Source organism: Alligator mississippiensis, chromosome 7 (genome assembly GCF_030867095.1).
Source record: "Alligator mississippiensis isolate rAllMis1 chromosome 7, rAllMis1, whole genome shotgun sequence".
In the NCBI taxonomy this organism is placed as follows: Eukaryota; Metazoa; Chordata; order Crocodylia; family Alligatoridae; genus Alligator; species Alligator mississippiensis.
Genome location: NC_081830.1, coordinates 43,057,742 through 43,080,435, shown reverse-complemented (window position 1 = coordinate 43,080,435; position 22,694 = coordinate 43,057,742). Strand labels below are relative to the sequence as shown.

The following is a 22,694-nucleotide window of genomic DNA, read 5'->3' as shown; positions in this document are numbered from 1 at the left end:
GGAAGAAAATATTTAGGCCATGTCAAATGGAAAAGATTTTTTTTTTTCTGACAACAACAACATACAAAATAATTTCATTTTGGACCCAAAGCAATCTGTTCTATCCAAAATATAGTACCTCGTTGAGCTTTTGTGTTATTTAACCCTTCTGTAAATCTTTTTATGGTCATAGATTTCATAGATTTCATAGACATTAGAGCTGGAAGGGACCTTGTGAGATCATCAGGTCCAGCCCCCTACCCATAGGGCAAGAAGTTAGCTGGGGTCTGATGACCCCAGCAAGATAATCATCCAAACACTTCTTGAATGTGTCCAGAATAGGTGCTTGCACCGCTTCTGTGGGGAGTCTATTCCAGACTCTGGGGACTCAGGCAGTAAAAAAGTTTTTCCTTATGTCCAGTCTAAAACGGTCTTCCAGCAGTTTGTGACTGTTGTACCTTGTCTTCCCTAGGGGTGCCCTGGTGAACAGACGTTCTCCTAGATCCTGATGCACACCTCTGCTATACTTATAGACTGCCACAAAGTTCCTCTTGAGTCTGCGCTTTTCCAAGCTCAAGAGTCTCATGCCTCTCAGTCTCTCCTCATAAGGCCTGCTCTCTTGATCTCTGATCATGCACTTGGCTCTCCTTTGAACTCTCTCAAGCTTCTTCATGCCCTTTCTAAAGTGTGGAGCCCAGAACTGGACACAGTACTCCAGGTGCAGCTTCACCAAGGCCAAATAAGGCGGGAGGATAACATCTTGGGTCTTGCTTGAGATGCATCGGTAGATGCAGGCCAGGCTTTTATTTGCTTTACCAGCTGTGGCATTGCATTGGTGGCTCATATTCATCTTGTCGTCAATTGTGACCCCCAAGTCTCTATCGGTTGTAGTGCTAGTGAGCGTAGCACTGCCGAGCCTATAAGTATGATGAGGATTCTTTCTCCCAAGGCGGAGCACCTTGCATTTCTCTATGTTGAAAGCCATCAGGTTTTGATCTGCCCACTTTGTGAGCATGTCCAAGTCAACCTGAATTTTCTGCCTATCTGCTAGTGTGACCGTGCTTCCCCATAATTTGGTGTCATCCGCAATCATAGCCATTCTGCTTCTGACACCCTAATCCAGGTTATGAATATGTTAATGAGTACTAGTCCAAGTACTGAACTGTCAGGGATCTCACTGGTCACCATGCTGACTAGGTTCCATCAACTATCACTGTCTGGGTCCAACCATGGAGCCAGTTCCCCAGCCATTGGACCATAAGGTTGTTGAGGCTGCAGTTTCCCAATTTTGTCATGAGGACATCATGGGAGACCAAAGCCTTTTTTAAATCCAAGTAAATGACATCAGCCTCTCCTTCCCTGTCCAGGTGACATGTCACCTGGTCATAGAAGGAGATGAGGTTGGTCAGGCATGACCTACCCGTAATGAAGCCATGTTGGCTGTCTCTTAGGATGACACCTTCTGTTAGCCTGTTGTTGTTGATGGATTCTTTACTAATTTTTTCCATGATCTTTCCAGAGATTGAGGTCAAACTGATTGGCCTGTAGTTCCCTGGATCTTCCTTCCCACTTCCTTGAAGATAGGCACCACACTAGCCCTCTTCCAATCTTCCAAAACCTCTCCCAAGTGCCACGAGTTCTCAAATATCCTTGCCATTGGTCGCGCTATGATGTCAGCCAACTCTCTCAGCACACTTGGGTGCATTTCATCAGGACCTGCTGACTTTCGGATGTCCAGCCTCTCAAGGTGTTCCCTCACAAAGTCTTTGCCAAATGTAGGTGTGTGGTCATCTGTACCTTTGTAACCCTGTGTCCTGTCAGGCAGGGTGATCCCCTTGGGCTGGTGAAAAACCGACGCAAAGTAGTTGTTAAGGAGATTGGTTTTGGGTGTTGGATGTCAGCTGCCCCATGTGGTTCAGCAGGGGTCCAATGCTGCTCTTATTCCTCTTTCAACTTCCCACATACCTGAAGAAGGACTTGTTATTGTCCTTGATTCCTGTAGCCAGTTGGAGCTCAGTTTCAGCCTTGGCTTTTGTGGTCCACTCCCTACAGGTTTCAGGCCAGTGATGCATAATCCTCTTTAGAGGTATGTCCCATCTTCCAACCCTTATAGGCTTCTCTTTTAAGATTCAGGAAGTCCATGAATTCCCTGTTGAGCCATGGTGGTCTCCTAGCCCGTTTACTACCTTTCCTATGGGCCAGAATGGACTTCCCTTGTGCTTTTAGGATCATGTTCTTAAGGAGCAACCACTCATCTTGGACTCCCTTCCCTGTCAGGTCATGGTCTTTCAGAGCCTTGACACCCAGCCTTCTGAGCTTATGAAAGTCAGCATTCCTAAAGTCGAGGATGTCTGCATTGCTGACTGATTTGCTAGCTTGGTGGTGGATAGAGAAAGTGATCAACTCATGATCACTGTCACCAAGCTTCCCTTCAATCCTTAGGTCACTCACTAGATCATCCCCTTTGGCCAGAACCAGATCTAGCAGGGTCTCACCCCTTGTAGGCCCATGGACTTCTTGAGTCAGATAGAGCTCAACAATGCAGGTGAGGAAGCTTTGCGACCGATCAGATTTAGCTGAATGCTCTTCCCATGAGATGTCAGGGTGATTGAAATCACCCATGACAACCATGCACCAAGAGTGTGCAGCCTCTGTTAGTTCCCTAGAGAATTTGTGGTCGAGCTTTTCCTCCTGGTTAGGTGGTCTGTAATAGACTCCTACTGTAATATTCCCTTCACCATGTTCTCCTCATATTCTAACCCAGAGGGTTTTGAGTCACCCTCCTTGGGTGCCAATGTCAGCCAGTAAGGAAGTATACTGCTCATTGACATACAGAGCCACAACCTCGCCCTTCCCCCCAATACGGTCCCTCCTGTACAAGGTATAGCAATCTATACCTGTGGTCCAGTCATAGGTAGAGTCCCACCAGGTCTCCATTATCCTTGGGAGATCATATTTGTTATTGCTTAACAGAAGGGTCAGTTCCTCCTGTTTGTTCCCCATGCTCCTGGCATCTGTGTACAGGCGGCTAAGCCTGCCGTCAGAAGCCCTAGGCTTCCTTATGTGTGTGGGAGAATCCTGTCCTTGGATTGGGGTTGGAGCAAGTTTGATTTTATTTCCTGACCTGCTGATTATGTTTGTCACTTCTTGGGCTTGCTCTGATGGTTGTCTGCCCATCTCCCAGTGATCTTAGTTTAAAGCTCTGTCGAGCAGGTCAGCCAATTTAGTTGAAAAAAGCTTCTTTCCCAATGGGGTGAGGTGGAGGCCATCTCTTCCTAACAGACCTCTGCCTCTGTCTCTGAGGTATGGACTCTGATTGAAGAAGCTGAAGCCTTTGCAGTGGCACCAACACCTCAGTCTTCTGTTTACTTATAGATTCATAGATGTTAGGGTCAGAAGGGACCTCAGTAGGTCATGGAGTCTGACCCCCTGCCCATGGCAGGAAATAGCACTGGGGCCAGAAGACCCCAACTAGGTGCTTGTCCAGTCTCCTCTTGAAGACCCCCAAGGTAGGGGAGAGCACCACCTCCCTTGGAAGCCCATTCCAGATTCTGGCAACCCTCACTGTGAAGAAGTTCTTTCTAAGGTCTAACTTAAATCTTCTCTCCATCGATTTGTGGCCATTATTCCTAGTTACTCCATGGGGTGGCCAAGTAAATAGAGCATCTCCTATTCCATATGGTCCTTCTCTGATTAATTTATAGGCAGCCACAAGATCACCTCTCAGCTTTGTCTTGTGAATCTTCTCTTTATCAATATATCACTACCACCTAGTGTGCCCCTAGTCCTTAGCCCAGCCTCCAGAGCCCTATAGTCACTCATGACCTGGCTGGGATTGCTCCAAGCTGTATCATTTGTGCCCATATGGATGAGGAGCATGGGTTAGTGGTAAGAGGGTTGGACAAGTTTCAAGATCCTTTTGGCTACATCCCAAATACAGGCTCCTGGGAGGCAGGAGACCTCCTGAGCTAAGGGGTCATGGCAGTAGATTGGTCCCTTGGCCCCCCTCAAGAGGGAGTCTCCCACAATGACCACTCTACATCCCTTCTTAGGTGTGGTTGCTGGGTGCCTTCCTTCCTCAAGTGCTGGAGCCAGCAAAACTGCTGGCTCTGCTAATGTTGTGAGGGGTTCATATCTGTTTTGAAGTTCCAGGGGGGTGGTAACCCTGGTGCAGGGTGCCTTGGGGCTGGAGACCTACCTTTGTCCGAATGACCCCTGACTGGACTTCACAGGTGCTCCTCTTATACACCCTCATCCTGGTAGCTTTCCTTGCTCTTCCCTCCTCTTTCTTCAGGAGAAGAACCTAGTAGTGGGCATCAATCTCCTCTTTTCAATCCCTGATGGCATGCAGCCTCTGCACCATAGCCTGGAGCTCCCCCATCTGGCACTCCAGGGACTCTAATGTGGAGCACACCCCACAAGGAAAGGTGTCCTTGCTTCTGATCCCAGATGCCTGCATTCATGTCAGGAAGCCCCCACAGCCAAGAGCCATGGTCTCTGGCTGGGTGGAGGCTGGAACCATGGGCTCCATCTGGGTAGAGGCCTCAGTGGTACCAGAGGTGGGGACTCCAGCTGCAGGGGGGGGGGGGGGGTGGAATCTTCAGGGCATGGCGTGTCACCACCATCACACAAGTAGTAGTCCAGGCTACTGCTGTGCAGACCCTTCTCTTCAGGCTCACCGCCTAGAGCCTCTTGGTCCTCCTGCTCACCCTCCTGTGCGAACTCATGCGCTAACTCATGTCCTGGAGCCCAGAGCATTCCCTAGGGGCCTGGGCTAAGTAGGAGCTGTGGGCGGGGGACGTGACCCTCCCCGGTTCCTCTCAGCTGCCTCCCACTCCTAACAAGTGCCCTCCTTCTTCAGGCCCACTTACCTTCTGGCTCCACACTGGGGATGAGATTAGGGCCTGCCAGGGTCTTCTGCTCTCGGGGAAATGAAGGACTTGCACCCGTGCATCTCCACCAGAGAGCTGTCCCAAATGGACCTGTCAATGTACAGTGAATTTTCAAATGCGAAAAATACAGTCTGGACATGTAAAAATCAAAAAGGCTCATTTAGAAAATACTGAATTCAGAATTTTTGTCCATTTTTCAACTGAAACGATTTGACATATTCAAATCAAAGTCAAGGATAAACTTGATTGAGCCCAAAAGTTTATATTTCAGGGAATTTACTACTTATCATGGAGAAAAAAAGTTCTGCTTTCTGGTTGTCAGCTAAAATGTATTATACAAGCTCTGAATTAAACATGTTTTCAAAAATATCTTGATCCTAATGATTGGATTTAAGAGCCGAGGGCACTTATACACATGCTAGACGTCTGCTCCAATGCATTCTAATTAACATACATTGGAATAGATTCGATTAATTGAGTCTGCTGGAGAGTGTTAATTAATTAACATGCTCCAGAAGCCCCCATGTCATCTCTATTCAGTGTCCCCATGCTTCAAAATGGTGGCAAGGGCGCTTGAACTGAAGTTCGTTCAATGAGCTTTATTTAAAGTGCCCTGCCACCATGTTGAAGCACAGGACCCTGAATACACGTGATGCTGTGGGCAGTTTAATTAAAGTGGCTCTTGGAGCTGCTCTGATTAAAGTGCCCCCCCCCCCCCCCCTTCCCAGCACATGTATAGATGCCTTGAGTTTTAATAGTGAGGATTTTGTGAGGAAATTAATGTTCTTCTGATTAGCATGCCTGGTTGGGTTTAGAAGCCTGTCAGCCTAACCTACAGGTATTGTCAAGAATTTTGAAAAGTGTGTAAGTTAGGAGCAAAAGGCCAACTGACTTTCAATCATGTACACACTTTTTAACATGTTACTGAATATCAAACGGAACAGGAAAAATGGACAAACACGGTAACTTTGCTCCTTAAGCAATTACTACAGAAGCAGCAGATATGAAAATAGAGATACCATTTGTGATTTCTTATAACTTCATTTCATCATGACCTGAAAGAAGAAGTAGCATTATGTTAAAAGAGAGACATATTTTGTTCTCAGTGGATGCATTTATACATGCAATTAATCCAATGTAATAAACTCTGGAGAAGTTTGAGTCAGAGTAAACTGCTTCTGGGCACAGTATCTACATGTGTGCCCAGGACAGCAGCAATTTCAGCCAGGGTGGAGCAGGTCCCCTGCTGGCTGCAATCTGTGCCCCCAGTCACTGTTTTTATGTGCTTTCACCACAGTAAAATATTCCACCATAAGATAGTACTGTCCTCGATAGTATTATCCTACGGCAGAGTTAATTAGTTTACTACACCCTAGAACTGGCGCATGAGTAGATGGTGACACTTTACTGTGGAGTGAATTAGTCTACTCTGTAGTAAAGCACACGTGTAGATGTATGCAGTTACGCTCACTGAGGTCTGGAGTAATTTCTTTGTCTTTAGTAAAGTGATTCCAGATTTAAACTTATGCCATTAACAACGAAATTTGGCCCAGTATCAATTCCCTACCTGTTTGGCCCATTGCTTTTCAGGAATGGAATTATTGAGTATTATTACCAGAGTTGACAAATATTACTCTGTGCCAATCCTTTCCTGACTGCTCATATCATCCTACATAGCTGTGCAAGTTTTGGGATTCGTGCACCGAGGTCAGGTGCTGACATTACACATTTTCTGGTTTAGATGGTTGGAAACCTGTCTATACCCATAACAAAAGAGAAGTTTAAGGTACACAGACTGTTTTAAAATAGCAGATCCTGGTCTAAGGTAGACCTAGATCAATGTAGTATCAGTCTTACTCAATCTAGGCTAGACCAGTTTGTCAAACTTCAGTTCCAGGTCTGCTCACGAATCAAGCTAGGTCTCTGTCTGCTGGTATTCCACTTGCCTGTGTGGGATTTACACTAACCACCCTCCTCACAGGGAGCCATGACTTGGCTGCTCCAGCCAAGTGCCTACCCAGCCCTGCCCCCAAGCTGTCTTTGTGTTAGCCACAGGCAGAACAGAGGTAGGGGGAAGTGGGGTTCACAAGCTGCTAGAGGAGGCACTGCAAGTGGCACACCCCATGTTACTGGCTGGCTTGGTGAGATAGAGTGTCCCTCACCTGTCCCGAGCCCCAGTACTCTGCACTGGAGCAGCTTCAGAAAGGGCTTGCAAGATTTCCCCCCTCCTCCAGAGCCAGCACTGAATTTCTGACTGAAGCTGCTTCTCTGGAGGTGCAAGCTCCTGACTGCCCACCCTCCTCGGTGACCAGAGCCCACATCTGCAGAGAAGGGGCTTCACCTAGGAATTTGGTGCTGAGTCAGGGGCAGGGGGAATCTTGCAAGCCCTTTCTGGAGCCTCTCCAGTACAGGGTCCCGGGGCTCAGGACAGGGGAGGGACACTTTGTACTGTGGGCTGGAGTGGTTCCAGGAAGGGCTCATAGGATTTCTGCCCCCCGGAGCCAGCACTGAATTCCCAGCTGAAGCCACTTCTCTGCAGACACAGGCTCCAGCCCCTGGTCCCTGGAGAGGGGGGTACAGGCATGCCCTTGCAGCTCCAGAGAAGCAGCTTCAGCCAGGAATTCAGCACTGACTGGCTCCAGCAGCAGGGATTCCACCTTGGGCTTTTTGAATGTCTGTGCTTAGCCTGAGAGACTTTCTCCCTGTGAATCAGACAGAGCAAGACAGCTTCAGACATCATTTCCTGGACAGATTTCCAGAGAGAGTCCTCAACCAGGGGATTGGGCTGGGGGAGGGAGAGGGGGAGGAGAAGGGAAGGACCTTCGAGCCCTTCCCAGAGTTTGTCCAGCATACGGTCCTGGAGCTTAGGATGGGAGAGGAACAGTCAGGAACTCAGGGTGCAGTGCTGACACTGCCTCCCCCTAGCTCACAGGCCTTCCCCCCTTCCCCCCCCCCCACCTTTTTCCTGCCTAGGGTGGACTCCCATGCTTTCCACCCCAGACAAAGCCCAGAGACCCCCATGCCACTGAATGGAGGTGAGCACACATCCTTCCACTGGCTGCCTGCAGCTGGGAACTGCCTGACAGATGACAGGGCAGTTGGGGTGAGGAACATGTGCCTCTCAGCCAGTGAGGGATGGCACAGCTGTATTCAGCTGCCCTTGATAGCCTCCCCCACACTGGGAGGTATACAGGAGTGTCCCCTGCCTTATGGGCTCGGCCAGTGTAGGCATCTGCCTGCCTCCCCCCACTGAAGAGCAAACGTGAATTACTTTTGCTCCCAATCCAATCTACGAAGCTTAGAGAAACCTGCATAGATTGAATCAATTCCACCTTGGGCTTTTTGAATGTCTGTACTTAGACCAAGGGACTTTCACCCTGTGAATTAGACAGAGCCAAGATAGCTTCAGACATCATTTCCTGGCCAGATTTCCAGAAAGTCCGCAACCAGAGAAAATGTTTTGTCAATGGTAGCAAACCTTTTAGACTCTTCTATTTCAGCTGCCTGTTGAAGAAAATACCATTGGCTTTTCAGCTGCCTGTCCCATATTGATGCTGCATGCAGTAGCTTTGGCAGGAAAACAATGGATGTTAAGCATTTTTTCCAGCCAAACATCCTTCAGATATGAAGAGTGATACAAAGCACAATGATCCCCGTTGATGTTTTGCCAATTGACTTACATAACTAAAGAACATTGTCTCTACATTGAGCGTGTTTCCTATAATAAGTATATGGTTGGATAGGGGCTAAAGGGAATTGGGCTTGATCCAAAGATGGTTAAGTCAATGGAAAGCCTTTAACTAACTTCAGTAGAGTCTGGCCGTTGCAGAGGCAGCTTTATCTAAGGTAATATTGTGGGGTTAGGGAGATGGCAGAGAGGATACCAGACACTTTAGTGCAGCATAGGAGTGATTAATTCTAGATCCCTGCTTCTTGCTCTACAGTCATATTACAGTAGTGACCATCTCTGCTTCTTACCTTCTCCACTTGACCAGGTGATTGCAGCCTCCTTTCTCAGATGCCACCCTGGCCTGTGTCATCTTGATGGCTGCAATGTGATCTACACTTCTGACTCAGTGCCTGTAAAGCTGGTGTTGACTGTAGCAGTCTGCTTATTGGGATCAGGGGACATCTCTGTTTTGGGTCCTGCACAGACTGCCAGTTGACCTCCAGCTGGAAATAAGAGGAGTGATTGTGACTTGTAGAGCTCTAAATGACCTGAGATTGGACTACTTAATAAGCAGTACTTAATAAGTAGTGACTTACTGTCACCCTGTACCCTCCTGCTCCAGCTCTGGTAGTTTTCAGGCTCGATCCCCCTCATTGTAAGTGAGAGGAGACTATTGGCAGGGCATTCTCTATGAGAAGAGACCTACCTAACTCGTGATCCCATGTAAACAGTGAAATGGGTTGCCCACAAAATATGTGGGAAAAAAAGTTAATAAAAATAAGTTTTTATTGAGTCTTCCCCTCCCCAGTGGGCCTTGGAGCCTGCCTGGGAGGAAAAGGTGCCAGATGGCAGGGTGGCATGAAAAGGGCAGTAGATAAGATGGCAACTCTCTTTCTCCCTTTTCCCATCCTGGGGCCTCCCTGCTAATCAGTGGGTGGGACTGGGTGATGGGCTGCCAGCAGTCAAGATGGTGGCTGCCTCCTCATCCCTTCTCCTCCCCAGGACCTCTCTGCCAATCAGTGCTATAGGGCAGGGCATCTTCAAAATGACCATGAAATGGGTTCTTTGTGCCAAGACAAAGCCAGGAAAATGCCATGAGTTAAGTAGGTCACTATCTATGACAGCTTTAGGATGCTGCAACTTCCTCCTGTTAGGTCTGAGATAACCCAGAATGGATGACCTTCCTTTGCCTGCTAAGATGTTTGCAATGAGTCTTTCTGGCTGACTGGCCAAGCTGAGTTTGTTTTTAATACTGCTGGGTTTAAAGTGAGTGTCAAGGCACCTAGAGTTCTTGCATAAGTGCCATTTTTACTGCTTTAAATGTGAACAAATCATAAAGCAAAACTAGCACGTTTTATGGGTGAGCACTGTATGCTTCAATAAGGTAATTTTACAATCTAGCCCAGGCAGTTTGCTGCATCTTGGTTTATGATACTTATCATGTAAGACTCATAATGCGAATTTATAACATTATCAGTAGTGTGGCAGAGGAAGTTTCAGAGATGCCTGTCACTGCTGTTACTTGAAATGTTTCTGCTGACATGTCTGTCTGTGATAGTGCTGAATTTGAGTTTAGAGCCAGAAAGTCTTGGGCTCAAATACCACACCAGAGCCACAATTCACACTCACTGCTGATACTGCAGCACAAGTAGAGATCAGTGTTGGTTGTCAGACAGGGTGCTTAAACTTGAAAGGCCTTTCTTTCCTCCAGTAGTTGATATTTAAATTTATTTTGAAATTAATTTAGTGCCTTGAAAGAAAATAAAAGTCTCTCTCTCTCTCTCTCTCAATGTCCATCTAATGGTGCAAACTTCCCTAAAGAGCATATTACTGCCCTACCAGTCTATTTAAAACTTCCCTTGAAAAAAGCACTCCTAGGAATAATATGGTAGCTTAGTTTCCCATGAAGGCACTTGTCCATAACGGCCATGAAACCATCAGCTCCTGTTGAGCGCTGATATAGGAGAATTTGCACCCATAGGTTACATCCAGATGACTGCCCACCAGGAGATCCCAGCGTCAAAAAAACCAGTGCCTAAAATAAAAAAAAGCAGGGTGACACATGTGGCAGCAGTGTGCACTGCCCAAAACTGGAACCTGGCCAGCTGGAGTCATACTCTGGTTCCTGCCCAGGCTCCATGCTGCAGGATCACCATGGCTGCAGCCCCTGGAGGCCCCCAAGACCACAGGTAAGGCTGCTGGTCCCAGCCTCCTGTACCCCATCCGGGGCAAAGAGCTGCATGCCAAAGCATGTGTGCATGGGGATTCCTGGGGGACAAGTGGCAGAGGCACATATTGTGCCACTGCTGTTTGTTCCCAGGGAAACACATGTTGGGGACATGCCCTCAGTCTCAAAGTGAACAGGGATTGATTTACAACTTCCTTAGTCCACTCTATCACTTCTTCAAAGTGGACATTTTAAAAGCAGCATGGCATTTTGGAAGGAATTAAGTGATAGCTACATGGACTCATCAGGTTTTCTTTATATATCAAAAACAGGTTCTAATGTCTTTCAGTGTTTCTGGGCTGTTGCTTAGTGAACAATAGCTTATCTTTTTGCCTTCAGAGATGTTGTGCTCCCTGAGTCCAGCACGTTGCTTTGAAACGTTCTTCAGGATACCTCAAAGATGAATGGTGCTATAGAGTACCAAATCTTTGCAAATCCTATTGCAAATGTTGACATGTCACAGGTTTTCTCTTTTTATTTTAAAATCTTTACATTGTATATTCTTTCATGTATTATTTTTCCCCTCGTCCTTCATATTAATCATCATAATTTTTTGGTGGGTTGATAACAAATGCTGCTTTGTGGCTGACAGCTGTGATACAACAAACTGCTGTACTCTTTCATTCCTTTTGTCTAGTGTTTGAAAAGATTTCAGTTCACTGTGTTCTTTATTATCATACACATTAAAAATGTGACTTCCTGTCAGTTTTCTTGCTGATTTTTGCAAAAAAGAGCCATTTCTCTAATTGCTTTATTTTTTCCCCCTGATGTTCATAAATGTTTCCTTGTGGCTTAGCACAGCAACATATATATTCACCTTCCTGAGAGTGTGGCATCCGGGATATGCATGGAGTCCAGAATTCTCTTAGTCTCCAGAACAATTTAAAACAACCTTCTTCTAGCTACTATGGTCCCGCTATCCTCCTAAAGAATCAAAGTAGTTTAAAACTGTCAGTTACTTTTTGATACACATGGTTACCTTCAGTCTATGAAATTCTCTCTATCACACCCTAAATGTATCAAAAATAATGTGTTACTTAATAGTTCCAGGCAAGATTATGGCTTGAAGCTACTGCTTGCATTGAAGAAAGTTGAATGGGACTGTGAACCTAAGTGCCCACACACACATTTCTAGATAGAATCAGTGCAATGAAGTCCTTGCTGCATCCTTTAATAAGTCACTCTATGTACTTCTTGCTCTAGCTAATTCAGGAGGAAAGCATGTTCACTCTAGCCAACTTTCTCCTGTTGTCCTTGTTAATCTTTTGAAGAACCTGGTTAAACTTGTTCCCCTTCGTACAATGAGGATGATAGTGCTTTCCATCTCACAGTGATTTTGTTGAGGATAAATACAATTTTAGGAAAAAAAGTACTCTGAGGAGCTCAGATACTAGTGATGTTCGTCATACAAGTACCTATAACAAATACCTGTATATACTTCAGGAAGCTTTCCTAATTGTCGTGTTTGTTCTATTACATGCTGTTTCTGGCTAGATTTGCTTATTTTTAGGTTGCATTATTCAAGTTATTTCCTGATTTTCTTCTAGATATATTTTCTAGGACAAGCTGCTTGCAGACATTAAAAAAAAGTGTGCTTTACTGGAAGAAGCAGTGCATTCCTTAGACCCAGCTCTACAGTGTCTGTATAGATCAAGCACTTTAGTGGGGCTTTTTGGAACTTTTATCTAATAGCTGATTGAATCAGCTATTAGATAAAAGCACCAAAAAAACCCCAACCCACTAAAGCCCAACTTCTTCCTAGCTAAAAAGGTAAACTATGTGTTTGTAGGTGTATACATGTTCACTTGCATAAGCACAGTAGGAAGTTCATTTGTTTATCTGTTTTTGGTGAGTCACTTGAACTGTTCTATAAACTTATTTACCTCCCAGGGTTTGGGGATTGTCCTTAGAGCATTTTTACTGTATTTAAAGTAAAACTGATATTACTGACCATGTAGTGGCCACAAAGAAATGAGTTAAAAAACCAAGGGAAAATTTTCCTCATTGGAAGGCAGAACTATATGGAACAATGCCACAAACTTGTGAATATGGAGAAACCATTATAGGAGACCCTTCCAAGCCAATATTATTTTATTTGGAAATAAGAATAGAGCTAGATGCTGTCAGCTTTGCTCATATTGAATAGGTTTCTCTCCATCACAAGCCCCATTGAGTAATAGTGTCAGAATTCAGCCATAAACTACTTGAGTCTTGAAGAGGGGTGTTCATAGTGACAAAAATACTCGAAATACGTTGGACTTCAACATATCTTTCATAATTGCTCTTGAAAATATTTTAGGGATTTATGGTATTTGTGCTTGAATTAGGATGTTCTCCCTAACCATTCAAACCTTGCCCCACTTCATCCTTCAGTGAAATTGTGATGCTGAATTTGTGACAACAATCACGTCAGTGGCAGCAGGCTGTGAAATCATAAACCTAGGATTATGACTTTACTGCAGGATCAAGTAGAAGGAGGAGCTAAATCGTGAAGGTGAAGTGTTAATCAGACATAAATCTTCAAACATATCAGTAGAAGAACTGAAAATGTAGGGCAAGTAAATTGATTTTTGTATAAATGTTCTTTTTTTCAAATTTTTCATAGCATGAGAATCCTGTTGTTTGAACTCTCTTTTTAAGTGAATGTAGTGCTCATGGAGGGTCGTGGAGAATTGTGTCTTTTATTTAACCACCAAAACTGTTGTTGCATGGGATATAGTAGTGCAAACTTCTGTACATTATTCCTGAAGTTTTGTAGTCTTGACCCAGACGGTTGTTCAGGAGAAGGGGGTGATATTTCAATTTCCATACTTAGATATCCTTACCCTATGTTGAGACTGCCATAAAGGAACACTTCTGTAACAAGAACAACTTTCCCCCTATATATATATTTGACTGAAAACAAAATTTTTCACACGGGCCATATAAAACACATCAACTGTCAGCAACTTCCAGTCACTGCTAATCTAGGCTAGTTCTACACCATTAAACTAATAACGGAGGGGGAATCCATAATCAAACTCCATTCCTTCTGATCCAGATAAGGCAGTGGTGTGAGGACATCTATAAGGAATTCTGAAGCCTATCAGACTACTGTAATTACCCTGGGCCAACTCTGTAACCCATTGATGTCAGTCTGTGATGATCAAGCACCCTCAGTGAATTTTTGCTCTTTGGAAGCAACTGTTCAGGAAACAACAAATGCTGATTTTCCTGATCTGTGCCCAGTTGCATGGCAACAAAGGAAAGAGTCAGATGAAATCTATACATCTGTTGGTGGGCTAAATAGTTTGCCTTTACAGCTTTTTTTTAGTAAAATGTTGCTTTCTCCACAAGGATAAAATTTCAGCACTTTGGGATGATGAATTCTGTTATCTGTTGCCTGGCTGTTGAAAAAGATTAGGAAAGAGGAAGATATTTTGAGAACTCCAGAGATTTTCAGGTTTGAATGGCTGGTCACGTTTTGTACAATGTTTAGGTAACTTATTTTCTTAAACTTTTACGTTTTCCTTACCATAGCAAGGCACGCCTGCTACTGAGAGAGCAGGGAAGACTTCTCAGGTGCTGGTTGCTGAGGCAACTAGTGGGATAATGACCCGCACCTGCCTAGCCAGCTGAAGGAAGGGGCAGGGCCTGGCTCCTATATAAAGCACAGGCAGGAGGCCAGAGGCAGTTCCCTACTAGCAGCTAAGGGAGAAGGAGCTCCTTGCCAGAAAAGAAAAGCTAAGCTTGGATGCTAGAGCAGCGTTGGTCACTGTGGTAGGATAGAGAACCCGGTAGGCCTGAGCATAGTTATAGCTAGTGGCTTATGTTTATGTTGTAGCTAAGAGGCTGGTGTTTATGTTACTGTTTGTGTTTGCTATTGGTTACACTGGTGGTTTGGCAGAGGCTGTTAGGGGATGGAGGAGGCCTCATAGGGGACTTGCAATAGTGTGGGGACCCCAGCCTCAGTGAGGGTGCTGCATACGGGGTACATAAACCCCAGCCCCAGAGAGGGGCAGTTGAGAAGCCCCAGAGAAGGGGGTGTAGTTGAGAAGCCCCATGTGGGTGTGGTGAGCCCCAGAAAAGGGGGCAGCTATTGGGAAGGGCCTGGAGCAGGGGGGCGGCACTATTGAGAAGGCCCTGGAGCGGGGGGCACAGAGAGAGAGAGAGACAGGACTAGAGAGCCCGAGCACTAGAGAGGGCATGAACAGAGGGGCCTAACAAAGGCTATTACATCTGCGAGGCTTGGGGCGTGGTATTGGGGAGGTAGGAGCCACACATAGCCCATAAGGCTGAGGAGTATGGAAAACACACTACCGGAGAAGAACTAGAAGTAACAGGACAACTGTGGCAGCCTCCCTATAAAAATATATACAATCGAAGTTGTGGCGGGCGAGAATAGGAGGGTGCGAGTCGGCAGCTTGGCACGGTAAAGGAGGTGGCAGGGGAGAGCACAGCGACCCTGACATCCCTCCTGTTACATTTACCATAAATATTGTATCATAGTCTTAATGATAAACTTTAGAATTGACTGGATTCTGGTAAATGTTGGCTGTGCTACAAATTATGGAGCAATGTACAATAACAGCCCAGAAAGGATTAATGAGAAGATTATTTACTTCTCTTGCTGTGACTGCAGTCAGAACTGACTTGAAGAAACTCCTCAACAACAGATTGGGGGAAGCTATATGAGGAAAGAAAACTTGAGAGAAGTGGGAGTGCATTAGTGGGAAACGCCGTGACTAAGACATGTCTATAAACAGAGTTGATCACAGAAGTGACAAGAGACCACAAAGAGCAGAGCGAGCTGCTTAGCACAAACTTCCTAATATGAAGCATAGTTACCAGGCTCCCCCAATTCACAGGCAGGGAAGAGATGTCCTTAAAACAGCTTACTGGGGAAGGACTGAAGGCTGATGTAAGGACCTTTGAATGCTGGACTTTGTTTGGATTTTCTGATATCTCCAGTGGGTAATGAGGCACTGGCTATAGTGGTCCTGAGTATATATTCTGGTCCACAATACACATCAATGCATACATATGAAATAAAGAGTCTGGCAGACATATTGGGTGCATCTTTTATGCTGCTATGCCAGCCCAGCCAACCACAAGGCAGTGTATAAGCTGCGGCATGAGTTTGGACAACAGCATATGGGAAATACACACCAGCTTTGAATGCAAATACATTTCTTGATTAACTAGTTTGAAGCTTTTGTTGATATGACTAGAGAACTATAGCTTTTTTGGGGGGGGTGGGAGGCTTATTTATCACTTTAATGTCTATAGTCTTCCTTCTAGTAATGTTATCGCTGGCCTTGTCAGATTATTTAGTATGTTTTAATAGGTATTTACTGGGCTTCTTCAAACTTTATAACCAGAGACTTCACTAGTACCTGGGATCTAAAATCTCCATCTTCTGTTAGAATAAAGACTGTTAATTACAATTCCCTTCACAGTTAATGTAAAGCATCCACTGTCAATGTCTGTCTGTCAGTTGTCCTTCATCTGCTGGTGGCACTATAACCTGAGTGACAGATAAATTGAGAGAGAGTATTTTATGTTCCTCACACCTAGACATACCTTGTTAAACATTTGTATTGCTCATGATCAAAACATACCTTGTAAAAGCACAGAAATCCTAAACTGGTGGTAATTATAAATGGTTGATCTTATGCAAGCATTGATTACAGTGGTGCCCTAGTTTAAGACGTCGAATAATGAAGACAAGCCTGGCAGGGGAAACTTTATTATGTGCACAGAGGTTTGTCAGACCTCTATAGCCCACCACACATCTTTTCAATTTGAGGCACCAAATTCCCTCTGGAGAAGGGCCTGCAGCCTGGCCCCATTCAGAGGTGCAAGACACCAATGAAAACTCCCCAAAAGGTAGGGTTAAGAAGAATGTATATTGTAAAAACCAGTATCAAAACGAAACAATGAATCCACACAGTAACAACAGTGGACCAGTCAACAAAGCACTGTATACAGTATACTAGCAAATTGCCCATTGAGAATGACGGGGAGGGTCTGTGGCTCAAGGATTAGACTCTTAAATCACCTCAAGACCCAACAATGATCCTTGAATCAAGAGATTGCCGAGAAGAACTCCCTTGCTTTAGCTTGGATGCATATACTGTAGTATCAGAAATCTTTTCATTGCTCTTGAAATATCATATAACTTCAACCAGAAAATGGTCTCTCCCTTATGTTATTCCAAACAAATATATTGCTTTACTCGACATGATAAAAGCTAGGGCTGTGTGAAGCTTTGGTCACTAATTCGATTCAGCGGAGATTCAACCAGATTCGGTGGCCAAATCTCCAAATCCAAATTGAATCAGGAGACCCTTTAATCTATCCGAATCGAATTGAAACCCTCTGAATCGATTCAGAGAGATTCAATGATTTGGACATAGATGCAGCTTTAAATGTTTTTTGTAGATACCTCAAGGTACCAGGTGGCTTATGAATACTGAGATGGTGGGGCACATGTAGTGTCCAATGGGAGCGTGGGTTGGGGGGGTCCCCAGCACATTCAGTGGTGGACCTGGAACTGGACCAGAAGCACTTCTGGTCCAGTTCCATGTCCACCGCAGACCACGTGGGGGACCCTCCCCTTACCCCCCCCCAGTTCAGTGACTGGTCCCATTCCCCCCTCCCCCCCTCCACCATGGCCAATCACTGAGCCAAGGTCCCCCACACGCTCGGCGGCGGAGTCGGAAGTGGACCGAAAGTACTTCTGGTCCACTTCCAGCTCTGTCGCTGAGCACGCAGGGGGCCCCCATCCCCCACACTCCTGCGGGACGTTCCATCTTCCCCGGCATCTCAGCGTTCACAAGCCCTGCCTGGTACCTCAAGGTATGTAGAAAAAACATTTAAAGGTGTGTCTATGGCCGAATCACTGATTCCCCAAATTGGAATCAAATCTTCAGATTTGGATTTGGCTGAATAAAATTGGGACACTGATTTGAACCAACAAATTGAATCGCTGTCTCCCAAATTGGGCCCAATCTGAATTGAATACGGCCCAGTTTGCACACCCCTAATGAAAGCCACTCAAATGACGTCTATGATTTTCTTTTATTTGCAGCCTAACAGGAGTATTAATGTTCTCAGTATCCAGAAGAGGTCTCCATTAGTTCTATTTTCATTGCAAAACACATATTTTATAAATACTTTTTATAGTATTTGCTAGCCCCGACTCCATGCAGCGCCCAACAACTAGAGAGACAATGATCCAATCGCTCATGGATCCTGTTACTCATTAGCCAGAGCAAGCAGGGAACAAATGCTACTTGCACACACTGCTCACAACAGCTTTATTCAGAATTGAGACAGCTTCGGGCAAAGGTCCCAAAAAAACAACAAACCGGGAACCTGCACTGAACGTTAGTTCTTTTTAAATTTTATACACCTTTGTTTATGCTCATTAACATTTATTCCACCTCTGTCTCTCCTTCTGTTCCACCCATTTCTCCTCCCATCTCAAGCTTCACCTCTGTTTACTGTTCACTTCATTGGCATGGAATTGCCTATGTATTTTACTCATTTCCATGCCTCTCTGCTAAGAGCGCATACCTAAGACTTTGACCATGTCTTCTCTCAGTCAGTTGTGGTTTCTTGCTGGTTCTTTCCGGTTCTCTGCTGATTTCACCACCATCTCCAAGGTCTTGCTTCTGCTTTGTCTCCTGACGATAGCTGGTGGGCTGAATTTTGTTCTTCTTACACAATGGGCTCTAACACGATGACCTTGTTAGAAAATTGCTTGCCTAAGCACTTGCAATGTTATTTTTAATATATCATTTTGCCTTGTGGCCAGCAACTTTTGCTGAGACACAGATTAAAGCCTTTATTCAGCTGCAAATCCAGTGCTCCCCAAGATTCAAATGTGGTCACCCTAACAGTATTATCAACATGCTTGTAGCAAAACTGATTAAATGATATGGCTGATGGTAGCATACTTGATTTATAAAACCAGTTACTTATAAACTCCAATGGCTGAATTGCCTACCATATTAAGTGTTTCAGTGTGTGGTTTATCCAGGAAGGTATGTGCATCTCACAACATGGTATCATCCAGCCACTTAAGTCTGTCTGCCAACCTGCCCCTGTGCTGGCTCTCTGGAGGCCTTCCTTTATAAACTTGTCTGTAAAAGGTCCCTTTACACAAAACAGACACAGATAATTAAAAAGGATATTTAGCTTTGTGTTTCTCTTGGCACCATCACATTAGATCAGTCTAAGAACATTAGTAAAATATTTCTTATTACATTTCCCATCGTTAGTATTGGGCCAGGCTCTTTCTGAATGTCATGTAAAAACCCATTATAGCAGTTCTGGCAGGGAGAGTATCCACATCAAGTCAGTTCAGCTTGATGAGATGTGCAGGGCATCCACATGGGCCTCACTTGCTTTTGTTCTCATTTACTAGTTATTGTTCCCTAGACGTTGTGTTATGTACTGAATCTAGAACTGAGCTGTCTGTACTTCAGTCCCTCTGGCATATAACTTAACCTTGCATTCATTTACCTCTTGTCAGAAGTTCCTTTTCTGTATGGTTATTTTAAAATAGATTTGTTCTTGGAGATTTTTTCCCAGGCTTTGTGCTTGGCTGTATTAAATATTTAGCACATGTTAAGATTTCCTTTTCTGCTCAAGTGTCTAATTTCTTGTCACAATCTCATTTTACCATGGAATTACTCCTGACTTACACAGTTAGAAGTATTTTCCCGAGGCCACGTTCAGGTGCACATTTGTAGTACTACAAGTCTTGCAGCACTTTGAAGCTCTACAAAAATGTCACCCTACATGGCATAGACAGGCATGCAGAGCCCCTGGCTAGAGTGCTACAAAGTCTGTGTGAAAGTATTCAGCAGTGTACTCTCCAGCCAGAGGGCAATGGGGGGTGCTCAGCTCTGCAGCTCTGCCCCCCACCCCAAATCCCTCAAACTGGCAGTCTTTCATCTCCTACAGGAGGAGGGAGGGGAGCAGAGCTGCAGCTCCCTGGAGACGGGTGCAGCAACAGGATCAATGACAGCCTGTTGTCCCCCACAGGGCTGTGGGAGTGTCATAAGAGTCTGAAAAGTGGGGAGCTCCAGCTCTGTCCTTCCCCCTGCCCCTGTGGGAGCTGTTGGACTGTCATTGAGCATACTGATGTCCCTAGTGTTGGGAGCAACAGCTATGCCTGATCCCTTGCCCCTGTGAAGGATGACAGGTCATCACTGTGTATGCTGTAGGCCATGGTTGGGGGATGGGAGAGGAGCTGCAGCTTTACTCTCTGAGCCCCAACTCAAATGACTGCTGAATACACCAGCAGTGCTCATTAAATGTCCACTTCATTCTCCCTCCCATCCCCCTTGGATAGGAGGGACAAGAGGGAGAGTAGAGCCCTGTGGGATGCAGGGGGACCATGAGATTTCTGTCCCCCGCCCTGTAGTGATACAGTGCATTGTGTGCACATGACCTGTGGCATGACAGAACATAGCATAGCACTGCGGAGAAGTGCTTGCTTCATTCAGGGAGTTCTCTGTAGCATTTCTGGAGCACTACAGGGGATGTGCACCTCTGTACCCTGGTGTTCTGTACCAGTACAAATATAATATCTACAATACCCTCATTTGGGAGAATTATGTAATAGTCTCTTTTTCTGTTTTCCATCGATTACCTGTAAATATTTGACTGTCACCTAAGCTCTCTACCGTTTGTTTGTTTTTTTTCACATATATCTTGTTATCTTTCAAGTACCCAGTAGTGGGGTAGCTGCCTCTGCAAACTAGTAAAAAAATAGCTCCTACCTTGAACAGTCCTGTCTAGGTTCACCATTGCAGACTGGAAGCTATGAGCAGACGGTGCTTCCATTTTAGGCTAGGATATGTGGATAAAGGAGGTGCAGTGTTGCCAAATAAATGCCTTTTTTTCTGATGAAGACAGGGCTGAAGGGAACACAGTGCCACCATAACTTTGCTGAGTCAATGTGTGGCTTTATGACTGTCACAAGGGTTTTCCCTCACCTCTGTTTTTTATTTCCTTCAGTACTGGGTGTAATGGTGAAACTGGGCTGTACAGAGAGAAGTGAACAGTGGCAGGTCAGTAGCACCATGAGCGGGCTTACAGGAATGGAAACTAGCATCAGAGCAGAGAGAGCTGGGATGAAATAGCTCTGATGCTTATATGAGACATCATGGTGAAAGGCCTAGAAAGGAAGAACAAAAGATTTGGATTCGATGGGGAGACAGGATGGTGGCTTGCAAGGGAAGGAGACCTTCCGAGATCCATGACTACCCACATGAAAACCGAGGGATGTCAGGTGGGATCATTTCATATGGCTGATCAATAAAAGGCTGTTACCAAACCCCTGTGACATGCTAGGCCTCTAACATTTTTTAGTCTTTCTTTGAGTCTTTATGATACACCTTCTTCCTCCACTTTTTGAAAGGGGGACCCAAATGTCTTGCTCCTTCTAGAGTAGGTCTTAGGCTTCAGGACTTCAGTTTCTTTTTAGGGCTTCTCAAACATGTCCTTATAAGCTTAGCACACTGTTAGAGACTTGCCCTGTGTGAAGCCCTGAAACCAACAGATGTTATAGTTACACAAGGCTGCCCTTAAAAATAACATTGTGTGCCTGCGTTCAACAGGAAGATGATATTTAGGAACATGGAAGTAAAATGGTAAAGAAAAAGGCTAAAAGCATGTCTGATACCTAACTTGCCTACTTAGATTGGTTTGGGGAAGTAAGCCTCACTTCATCCTTGCCTACAAAAACAAAAAACAAACCAGCAAAAACACTTATGACAGTCAGTCTCTGTGACTTTGTCCAGCCATCCTTGATTGGGTTACGCATCCACTGGGAGAATCAAGTTCTTGTTCCTCTCCTCTGACAGGCCAATCTTTGTCTCCATTTCAAATCATGTTGTTTCCATGGATCCTTTCTCCCTTCCTTGCCCTGAAGCTTGGTCAGCAGGGGGTCAGACAAGCACTGTACCTTGCCCAAATCACCACGGCTAGCAAAGTCAATGAGCCTCTTGTATATCTTCATTGTATCTCTAGTGTGGCTCCAGTTAGTTATTGGCTGTTCTTATCAGGCTCACTGAATGTTCACAGTCCAATCATTACTTATTCTTCTGCCTCTGGAAAGAAAATAACTCTTATCATACTGGAGGAGTGAGTAGGGGAGGGGAAAAAATAAAAAAGGGAAAGTAGGGAAACTGCCGTGCATCTTTCATAAAAATCATAAAGGGATTTTCTAGGTCTTCAGTGAAGTTTACAGCATGTGATTTATTCCTTCCTGTGCTCACACAAAGGCTACTGGCTTGATTGTAAGGTGCTAACATTTTCTGGGGCTTTAATGATTTCCCAGTGTCAGGCACTAGAATTTGTGTCACCTAGGAGCAGGGATCTTTGCAGGATGGTATCTTTACAACACAAAAGTGTCATTTGATTATTGGAACTTGATGCTTCTCACTGCAAGTTTTGTATTGTATGAACATGACGTGATTCTCATATGCATTGGTGTAAATAGAAAATGTTCCTGGTTTTTAGGTGTTACGCTAGTGCTATGCTGCTGTAAACCTGCTGGAAGCAAGAGGAGAATCAGGCTCAAGGATTTAAATGATGGTCTATAGACATACAAATAGTTACTTTACTAAACAATGGTTCTTATCAAGTAGGCTAGCTGTCCTATAGCTGGCTGAACTGAAAGCTAAAGCAATGAAGAGAGGTTTGTATAATAAGGAGAGAATAAGTTTGTTTAAAAAATGCAGCCCACCTACTTTTGCCTATTTTGTTCCCCAGGTGGGTGCTGGCTAGATCTCTGACAACAAATTTACCAAGGTGTATTTCTTTTTTCCCCCCTTTTTTTTAATAACCTATTGTTTTGATTGCTACTCTGTAACAAAAGTCTATATAATTTCTTGCAAACAGTCCCATGAATTAATCATTCATCTTT

General features: G+C 44.8%; 1 protein-coding gene across 1 annotated transcript in view; it reads left to right on the top strand.

The window, feature by feature from the left end:
- LOC102559211 (glypican-5) overlaps positions 1-22,694 on the top strand; it is a 674,170-nt gene that overhangs the window by 397,047 nt on the left and 254,429 nt on the right. The window lies entirely within an intron of this gene.